Here is a 10,718-nt window from a genome sequence, read left to right on the forward strand (position 1 = left end):
GAAAATAATATTGGCCCAATGAGATGTGTTTTGTGTTTAAAGGCTGTCGATTTTCTGCTCCAGCTTGGGCTGGAGTCACAACAGCTGACCATGGCCAGCATTTAAATGAGATTTAATGAAGTTGTTTGGTAACTACACGTGCACACACACACACACAGTGTGGATGATAGTGCTGCTAATGCTCGGTAGAGCCTTTCCAAAATAACAGTTTGTTTTTTCCTTAAAACACAGCATGGGGATGATATAATTCCTGACTTTTTATGAGGCCTTTCCCAGGGGTCTGGAGATGGTTTCATATGTAACAAACACGAGCTTGCAGAGAGGAAAATGCACAATACTGAGAAACCCACCAAACCAGACAGCCATTATAAGAAAAAAAAAAAAAAAGAGGGAGGGTTAAAGTGTGGAAAACATGAGGGGAGAAGTGGTGGCATCGCAGGTTTCCAAACCTCATTAAATACATCTTACTTATCCAGCCGCTTGCCCAGAGCTTGGGTAGGGGGGGTTAGGAATGAGAAAATTCATCATGCCGCAGTCATGCTGCCATTTCACATTCAGCAAATGCTGCCTCTAAAAATGCATCCCGCATGTTTTGTTGAGTTTCCAACTCGCTGGCCTGCGTGGTTATTGTATCCGTCTGACTTTCTTTAAATTTTCCCCCTTCTCCTCCCTTCATGGCTGGTGGCTGAATCCCTCTGGAAATTCCCCCGTGTCCATTGGTGAGAGAATGGGTTTTCTGTCTGCCAACGCGGCCCTTGGCAGACAGCAAAATGTCTCATGTATTTACTAGGTGAAATATCTGGATTATTGTCAGAGCGTTCAACAGAGATATCCATTCATGTATCAGCATTAGCTGTACCCAAAGATTAGTTAACAGGATAAATGTCTCATAAACAGGAGTGAGAACAGTCTTTATGAAAACAAGTAGACCTTAAATCACAGAGAACTCTGCTAAAAAGGGACATCGACCTGTGATCGTTCATATCTGTGAGGATTTTATTTTGCATGGATTTGCATCCTTTAAATTTCACCCTCTAAAATTAGTCTTAACCACCAAAAATTTGCCTGGTCTAGGCTCCAAGTGTGGTTGAACCACCGACTTCCATTCCTGAACTGATAAATTTGCCGAGGCTGTCTTAAAATTGGACACCGTTCATTAAAAAGTCAATCCTGCTTAGTTTGAAAGGTTCCATCTTACAAACAAGCAAGAACAAAAGAAAAAAAGAAAAGTTTCATTACAGGCCTCCAAAACTTGGTTATCCAGATAGAAGTCTGCCTCCTCTCTTATTTTGTAGTCTTCCCCTGATTCCCCCCTCCCCCCCTATTTTTTTTTTTCCTTTTTTTAAAATCAGCGATTTTCATAATTGAAATTCACTGCTTTGGGGTTGGCTTTTTTGAACCACACACATTTCTAGGAAACCCTTGCCAAGAAACGTCTGTAAAAGTATTTCTAGATGTTTGGAATTTCCTAGCAGTAGTATGGAAGTTTGGTTTGTTTGAATCTCTCACTCAGCAGGAGGAAAATTGAGCTCAACATGTTTATGAGTATAAAAGCCATCTGTTTGATAGGGAACCTGGAAGAAGACCGAAGGTCTGACTCTGAAATGATGAAGTGAAAAAGAAAGGTTTCTGTTTCCTGTTGCTGAGAATTAATTATACTGTTAATAGTGTGTTAGAAGAAGTGGGATTGCTTTAAGTTATTACTTAAGCCCAAAGAAATAAATACGACTTTTACAAAAAGCTTTCCTAAAGCAAAATCCACCATAACTTTTTAAAATGTTGGTCACATACCCAGAAACATTTGTGTTCCAAGACACTGCTCCATAAATGTACTTCGGCAAGACTTTTTTTTCCCCTTTCTATTTTTTTTAAACCCTTTGTGGATTAAATATTGGGATTTTTTATGGATCTGGCTGCTTTACATACTTGACCATCACATGGCATCACCCACAGCCTTAAATTTGTTCATATTTTCATATAAAGACCATGATGTAACATTGCTTGGGTTGCATTTCTTGCAGTTGATGCTGCTTTGTGTCTTCCCTTGGCTGTCCAGAGAGAAGAGGTGCAAAATGCCATTCACTTCTCCGGTGGGAGTGCAGGGGGAGAAGTGGGAGACCCCTCCCTAGAGCTAATAAAATATGTCAACAGCAACAACAACAAAAAGATCCCAACCAGAAATTGTGGTGAGAGCTGGGCTCAGAAGCACTTTTGGAGGAACCAAACTCCCTTGGCTCTTTACAGAGGGGACCAAGGGAGATGAGGTTTTGGTTTTACCACTCGCTCTTTATGTGTGGTGTGAATAGCCTAAGTAACTCCCCTCTAAGACACTGTTTAGATGCGTTGGGTCAAAAACTAATTACAATACAATGACTTTCTGGTAGATTTACTGTAAAACAGCTTAGCTGCCACATTATCTATACCTTTGAAAACCATCAACAAAGCACAGATTGTGGAAGTCTCTATATAACAACAACTAAAAAATACCTATATGACAGTGGATATCTACAAGCAGGCTGCTTGCATCGTCTCCTGCATGGAGGATTTGTGGGACAGAAACATCTCAATGCCCTCAAAAAACAGACTAAAGCTCTCCATGCTCATTGTCAGCCTGAGTCCAAAGCACTCTGGCTGCAGGATCACTCTTTTAAAATGCAAATTCTCCTTGCACAAAGCTGAATAAATACTGACGGCAAAGGTGGACAGGTCTGCTAGACTTCGGTACACACTGGCTTTGTCCCTCTGTGTGCTGGCATGAGCACCGAGCCAGGGTTTTTGGAGGGCTGCCAGCAGGGCTAGATGCCACCAATATTTTCTTTAGTGTGTTGTAAACCCCAGGTGAGTTTTGACACCATCAGTACCCTTGGCGGACACTTGCTGCATTATATATGAACTGTTTGGAGCATGTTGAGTGCGGAGACTCCTGTAATGTCCAGAAGTATTTGGGTGTACAAAGAAAAATACAGCTGAGCTAACAGAGCTTTAAAAGAAGCTGACTTGGGTGCTTGATAGCCCCTGCGTAGGGCTTGCTTGTCAACATTACCAGGCGAAATCTCTGAAATCTATGCCTTCAACCTGAATATACAAGGAGAGCCAAAATAACACATTATGAGCGTTAATGCAGTTGAAAGTAAAACCGCATGTTTTCCAAAGGGTTTAAGAGCTCATTTGAAGTAGGGCAAAGGGTCAGAAAAGAAGGAGTCCCATTTATGTAGCTTTGGCAACTGTTTAAAAATGAAGAAGCCCCACTTAGAACATGTACATTTCATTATATCACTGCTGCCCTTGTCACTGGGAGGAAAAACGAGGATGCTCGCCCTGGCTTGGACCCTGCAAACTCTGAGAGTTTCCCAACTTCTCCCAGAAAAAAAAAAAAAAAAAGAAAAAGAAAGAAAGAAACGGTTCTTTGTTAGGAGTGAGTGGAAAGAGTGAAAACCCCAACTGATTTTTAATTTTTAAGGGGATTTTTATGCTTAGGCAATAGGAAAAATCTGAGCATGTTTTACAACGCTGTGTTAACTGCTGGGTGACCCGGGGCGCTGGGTGGTGGCTGGGGCACCAAGGGCAGCTCAGCATCTCCTGCTGCAGGGTGTGGGGTGGCTGAGTGAGGTGGGCTGGGGGCAGTTCTGCTCCAGCTTTTCATCCCCAGGCCCCCTGTTGCACTTTTCATGGCTTTCTGGCCATGTTTTTACTTTGTCTTTGCCTTGCGGCAGTCTTGCCGTCTATATTTCCCTACTGTTAATGTCTCTTGTAATTACTTAGAAACTTGTCACTTGTCCCTGTTGTGAGCACTCAAATCCTCCTGACTCCCTGACAATTACAACACCTGAGGCACTGATCCTCTTTAGGCTATCCCAAATTTGGAGAAACAGGGAATGAGGGACAAGCGGGATGCTCCCTGCCTTGCTCTACACAAAATTTACAGACACCAGAGAGGACCAGAGCACCTGGAGCAACACAGCTCAGGTCTGGAGAGGCTCCATGAATCTGCAAAGATGTGTTGGAGAGAAGCTGTCAAGCTACCTGCCCCCCAGGACCATTGCAGCTTTCCTGCCAACACACCTGGCTTGTAAAAATACAGCGGGAACACCAGCATTTTACTGGTTTCCAGTAAGTTCAGCCTTTGGTTTGGATTTTTTGGTCCCATCTTAAAGGGCTACAAATCTGCTGAGTGCTTGAGTCTGCTCGGAGTGAATCCTGCCCATCTGACTGTCCCGGGCAGGCAGCCGAGAGAACAAAACTCGATGCACTAAATGTGAAATAGTTGACTCAAGTTCTCAAGTTTGTCTGCTTTTTTCTCTAGGGATTTTTGAAAAAAAAGAAAAAAAAAAAAAAAGAGAGTGTTTCTGTTAAAAAGAAACACGTCCCAGGTCCACAGGCTTGAGCAGAGAGCAAAAGGAACATTTTTGTCTGAGGTTCTAGTTAAATCACTGGCAGGACATCACTGCGTTTCAAGCACTTTAACTCAGATCCAACAAAAATCTATAAAAAGCTGTTAAGTTGCGATGAAGGAGAGCCACAGAGGTAATGAGTTTACTACAGACCTTTAGGGTAAACTCCGACTACTGCAGGGTGAGGAGCCCGACTGCCGTTCCTGGAGGGCAGACAGGTATTGCCACAACGTCAGGTCCCTCGTGGACCTGCAGCCTCCCCGCGTGTCCCTGCCAGAAACCCCAGAGCAGATCAAGAGGGGAAGCGAGTTGTTGATCTGAGCCTGTGTGCCCGTTACAACACTGAGCCCTGTTTGTAGGGTGGACGGGGCCCTTGGCTGGAAGAGGAGGTTGGGCTGGGGGTTTTATGGAGAGGAATAGCATGAAAAGGTGAGAGAAACGGAGTGACAGATCACATTATGGAGGTGGATCAAAGCTCCACGGTGAATATCTGCTGGGCACCAACCAGAGGTTTAGGAGGTCTTTCATGTTCAACAGCTTTTCATTTCCCTTCAAAATGTGCATGGGGAAGAATCAAAAAATTGAATGCTTTCAGGAGAACTGAAAGCAGCCAGACACGTAGGTAGTTATGAAGTGATCAACACCTGCAGAACATCCCAGAAGCCTGCCTGTGAAGAAAAGGAGGAGAAAGAGTCCAAGGGTGCATCATAGCTGTCTAAAAATGCCCCTTCTATAAGCAGGACCATGTGAAGATGCCGCTCCTTTGCGGCTGGGAGGGGTGTAAGAGCCTTCAGAGACCAGACTCCTGGTAGTGCAAGTCGGTGGGAGACATTTGCTCAGGGAGGAGAGATGATAATCCTTGAACATCAAACGAAAACTCAGACTCCTAATTCAGCTTCTCTTATCATCTGTGGGTAACATAGAAACTGGAATGGCCTCTGCTATTCATTCCCATTCGTTCTGTCAAGTCTACTTTAGGATTGATTTGATATTTTTTTTCCAGTGTAGAAAGCACCTTGAATTTGAGTAACTTTGGAGGGGGGGAGGAGGGGGTTATGTCTGCAGAAAGATCCAAAAAGAGGAGAGTATGGAAGAGAAACAGATACAGGGACCAATAATGTCTCTAAGAGAGTGACAAAGAAAGCTACAGCTGATGGTGGCAGCTCCAGAGAGATACTGGCCTCCATGCTCATCTGAGTGCATCTTTTCTGAAAGCCAGAGGCCTTTTGCCTCTTGCAGCAGCGTGCTCTTTTCTGTGTCAATGTTTCCCTCTTGCTTTTGAAATCAGAATGACTGGAGGGTCTCTACATATGAGAGACTAAATTAAATATTTACTAAGAGGTTTCATGTGAGCTTGAGTGTTTTTAAAAAAATCTAAATGAATCCCACAGGATGAATTTAGGGCTCTAAAATAGATTCAAATAGAATAAAGGATGTGTGAGTTAGAGGCGTCTCAAATGGCAGATGAGTCAGCAAAAAAAAGAGAGACTGAGAAGACACAGAAATGATGTTAGGGATATAAAGAGGCTGGAAGTAGAGATAATTTTTTCTGTACTACAGTAAGGAAAGACGGTTTATCTAATATTCCCCAAATTACTCCTCTCCAAATATTTGTTGGTTGATTTGCTTTTCCTTTCCAAAGCCTCAACAGCCTGATTTTATTTTCCTGGCTGCATGGAGAACCAGGAACACCAGCAACACAGATTCCAACGTGCAATCCTACTTGCTGGCTCGAAAAACTATACCTGGTGTTGAAGGGATATAAGCATCAATTTTTATTAGAACTTTATTTGCTACTTGTAAGCAATGAGGAAAATCTGCTACAAAGTAAAAACACATGTTCCTTGAAAAATATTGATGTGCACAGATAATGTTGTACATCCCTTGGGTACCAAGTGGATGAAAAAAGTCAAAAAGTCATTAGCAGGGAGGGACACAATAATTATAAAACATGTTGCAGTAGACAAGTCACAGCTGTACCTCTTTAGCTTATGTTTTGCTAGTCTGAATTTCAAATAATCCTTCTGTAAAACGCTAACGATGGTCTCCAAGTCCGAAGGAGAGAGAAAAGAGTATGCAAAATCTTCCCAAGTAATGTACCTATAGTTCATTTATGTGAACTTATTAGACAAATGTAGTGCATTAAAGTTCAGCAAATATTTACCAGTGTACTGGTCAGTCCAGTACTGAGAACAGCAGAATGATGCAAGTGTGCATTAAGGAGACCTCTACATTTTTTCTTTATTTTTTTTTTCCCTTCACAATATTAAAAACGGGAAAACAGCATTTGAAATGTTGCAGTTGTAAAATTAGAGAGCAGCTGCAGACTTTTCTTCTGATTAAAATGGACCATATTTTAGTAAAAAGTCTTACGGAAATATAAAAAAAGAAGTTTTGATCATTTCTGAGCCTAGCCACAGAGAAAATGAATAGGATTTCATGTGTTTTTGATTACCTATTCCGGCTCATTCTTCTTATTTAAAGTTCATTTAGAGTTTTGACTGGTTGTCCTTTTGTCTCCACTGTTTTGGTCCTCCCTCAAAATTTGGGTGGTTTGGGAAGCCTATTCCCGGGAGCTGTTCCTGAGAAGGCATTTCCTGGTGGGGACACAGCATGGCTGTGAGTAGGGGAGAGGGACCGTGCCTCGTCTGGGACAGGGGACACGCACTTACCCTCACCACATTGCTTTGGGGCTGACCCCACACCTTGAGGGAAGCTGGAGGTGTAGGAGTTGCTTGTGCCACATCTGAGAAGCGGAGAATGGGGTATAAATATTAACATAAACGTTATTAATATCAGCTGAAGGTCTAGCACAAAATGTTTTACAATTTCTCCTGAGCTATTTATTTTATTTTATTTTATTTTATTTTATTTTATTTTATTTTATTTTATTTTATTTTATTTTATTTTATTTTATTTTATTTTATTTTATTTTATTTTAATGTTTTTCTCCCCTTCTCCATCTTTCTGACAAACTCCATTGATAATTTCCAGGAGCAATAGATGTGAAGGGAGAAATGGAAGGAGGGGAAGCTTTTTTTTGTAGAAAAACCTTTAAAATCACAAAAGCAAATTTATATGAGATTTCCATTTCCTTTCAGGTTAAAACCCCTTTTAAACCAAGGGGCTAAGCTGTCAGTATTAGATCCAAATTCAAACCACTCCAGGCAGGCTTAATTAAAAAAAATCACCAGGACTGGTGTCAAGGGACCATTCAAAAGTTTGAGGACAGAGCCTATCCCTTCATCAGAAAACAAAGAGAAACCCTGAATATGTATGAAGATGGTCAGGAGCTTTCTCAGGCTCACTCTCCTCTCCTTGGGAAACCCAAAAATATCAGCTTTAAATCTAATTGGTGCGCTCATGAGACACAGGCCCTCATTGTACACAAGACCTACAGTATTAATCACTTCTAGATTTCCCTTTCCTCTTTCTGAAGAGGGGATTTTCTTTTTTAATGTCAATAAATAGTGGTGCCTGAGATTAGACTGTCAGGGACATAATGCCAGGAAAAAAAATGAAATGCCCCAAAACTGGAGAACTCTGACCTGTTTCCAGAGTCAGCGCTCAGGAGGCGCAGGTAACCGCTGTGGTTTTGTCCAAAACACTACAAGCCCTGCTTTATGGTGCAGCTGAAGAGAGTGATGGTCCCACTGGTCGGAATATGCAAACACCTCTAGATTAAAAGAAGCCAGATCACCTCCCAAACCAAATATTGAATTAGGTTTAGGATTTTTTTCCATCCCCTTTTTCATCTCACATTTGTGCTGCTCTAGTCTCGGCTGTGTCACTGGCTTCTTTGTCCCCATGTCCTGCAAAAATACTGAATATCTCAAGCTGTTGTTTGTACTTGGATTTCTGGTCTGCTTTACCTGTGATATTAATTCAACATATGAGCAATAAAGAAGCTTCTTATCACAGACTGTTGAGTGCTTAGGTATCGTTTGGACTTATCCTTGTAGCATTCTTTGTTGTGTGTCTGCTTAGTATGTTTCAGCTGTATATCTTGAATAAAATAGATTTTCTCATGATGTCTTTTCCTTGCCTTTTTTCTCATCTGTCTGTAATAATGGATGTATGACAGAGTGGTATATATATATATATGCACATACATAGGTGACTCTAAAGAGGTTTACATTAAGATGTTGAACATCCAGAACATTTGAGTCCAATCTTGCTCCTGACTTACTCAGTGTCACCAATTTTAGCTCCAACTAGAAGGAAAAACATCGTCAGACACAGAAAATAAAATAAAATAAAAATTAAAAAAAGGAAAATTAAATTGTTTTTGAAATTTTCAGAAATGACAGAACAGTTCAGAATTTGAGTTTTGTATAAAGGGGGAGGAAGAAGAGTGTTTTTCTGATTACCAGAATTTGTCTTGTGAATACAGTAACTGAATTGTTAATACTATCCACCCTGAAGCAATCTTCGTCCAACCTTCCTGTTGTGTGTATTTTTTTTTTTTTTTAATGGGAGATGAAGAGAAACTGGCCCCATGAATTACAGCAGCTTTGTGATGGGACAACATTGTCTTGCAACTGTATTTTAATATCCTTCTCAACAATGACATATTATACTCATTAAAGGTAGGCCAGTGAGTGAATCTAATAACATTTGTGGAAACATAGGGAGCTGAAATATGCCTTTGGCTTTTCAGGAAACAGAGGTTTTTCAGAAATGCCAGAGAAATGAGATTTTATTTTTCCAAGGCATCATTTTTTTTAAGGAACCCAAAATGTGCATAATCATATTATAGGCAATCAGGGTGCTATTCAGCTACTATATCAAACAGGCATGTCATTAGTGCAGCAGGCTAATTGCTTGAGCTTTCCTTGACCTGGGACTTCAACATTAAGGCTCTGGGTGGCCAAGCGATTTTCATAATTTTTGTCTGTATTCCATGAGTCTAGGGGAAATCAAGTTCTGTGATTGCTTTGGTAATTTTCCTTTCAGAACAGATTGCTTGATTTGACATTTTAAGTACAGTATCTTGTAACTCACAGGCAGGCAAACTTTTCAAAGAAACTGCTGTGAGTGCAGTCTCCTGTTTTCCTTGCTAAAACACTCTTCCATGTCTTTAGAAGACTTATCTTTGTGAGAACACAGCAGCAGATCATGAGAATTGAGTTGCCACTGAGATAAGGTCATGTTATGTAGAAATATGAGCTCCTTAACCTCTGATCTTTCCCCCACTTCCAATTTTGTAACCTTTTGCTGTGTGTAGTTCACAGTGAAGTCAAGAGAAATGCCTGGATTCCTCTTGGTTTCCACATCAAGAACAGGAAAAACTTACTTTTTTCTACCTCTATGCCTTTTTGAAAGCCTACATTGTGCTGCATTATGGATTCTTAACTGGCTTCCACAAAAGAAAAAAACATCTTCCAACTCCTAGGACATATTGATGACAGCCTTCTAAAATATCTACAATCTCTAAAAGCATGGTCTGAAGACAATTTAACTTCTGAGTAGATCAGTAGCCAACAAAGGCAGCTGTTGACATTTAAGCAAAGGTTTAAGATGAGATATTGCATAATGGCTGAATCCTGAAAGTCAGGGAAGGAAGAAGAAGTTGGCAACAAGCTTAAATGAAGCAAGTTTTTTCTATTTTTTTTTTTTTTGGACAAAAACTTTGGTGTGAAATCCCAAGTTAACCAAAATCAATGGAGGATGTTGTGATCAGTGCTAGACATCTTGGTGAGGATTGTTTTGAACCCAACGCTGGACCAAGAGTTTCAATTTCCCACGTGTGGGAAGAAGTGAGCCAGTACCACTGTTACTCTCTGTAATAGGGGTAAAAGGGAGAAGAATGCTTCTGTTTGCCCAGTGTTGGGAGGGCGATTTACAGGAGCAGAAAGCGCAACTTAGCATAGATATCTCTCACTTTTCCCCATGTTACTTGCTGTTTCTGAAGCTCAAAGTTTTCCTCCTATCCCTCTAATGTCTCTGTTAGCAGGTAGACTAAGAATAGGAAAACAAGGTATAGGAACTGAAAACGTATCTAACAGATACTTGGCTTTAAAACCACCTTGTGCAGCTTGTTCAACAGTTCACCCTCTTCCTTGGTTTCCTCCTCTGGGCTCTGAAGTTTTTCAGGGAAATACGGAAGAAAGTTCCAGTTTGGATATGCACTACAAAATCTGCAGCTGGAGTTAAATACGTCTAATGTATACAAATCAATTTTCACCTTCTTTCTGTTTGTTAAATTTCATTAGTAGAAGAAGAATTTTAATAGCTGTTATAATCTCTCTTTTCTGGCTCTTCCCTAAGAGCAAGTAGGTTGGAAAGTGTACTATGCAGATCCGTTTTTCAAAGTGATAGCATAGA

The 10,718-nt window shown here is 40.9% G+C and overlaps 1 long non-coding RNA gene across 1 annotated transcript in view; it reads right to left on the minus strand.

Annotated features, from left to right (window-relative positions):
• The window catches only part of LOC137861951 (uncharacterized), a 72,556-nt gene that overhangs the window by 6,238 nt on the left and 55,600 nt on the right, over nucleotides 1-10,718 (minus strand). The window lies entirely within an intron of this gene.

This window comes from Anas acuta, chromosome 10, assembly GCF_963932015.1.
Source record: "Anas acuta chromosome 10, bAnaAcu1.1, whole genome shotgun sequence".
Classification (NCBI taxonomy): Eukaryota; Metazoa; Chordata; class Aves; order Anseriformes; family Anatidae; genus Anas; species Anas acuta.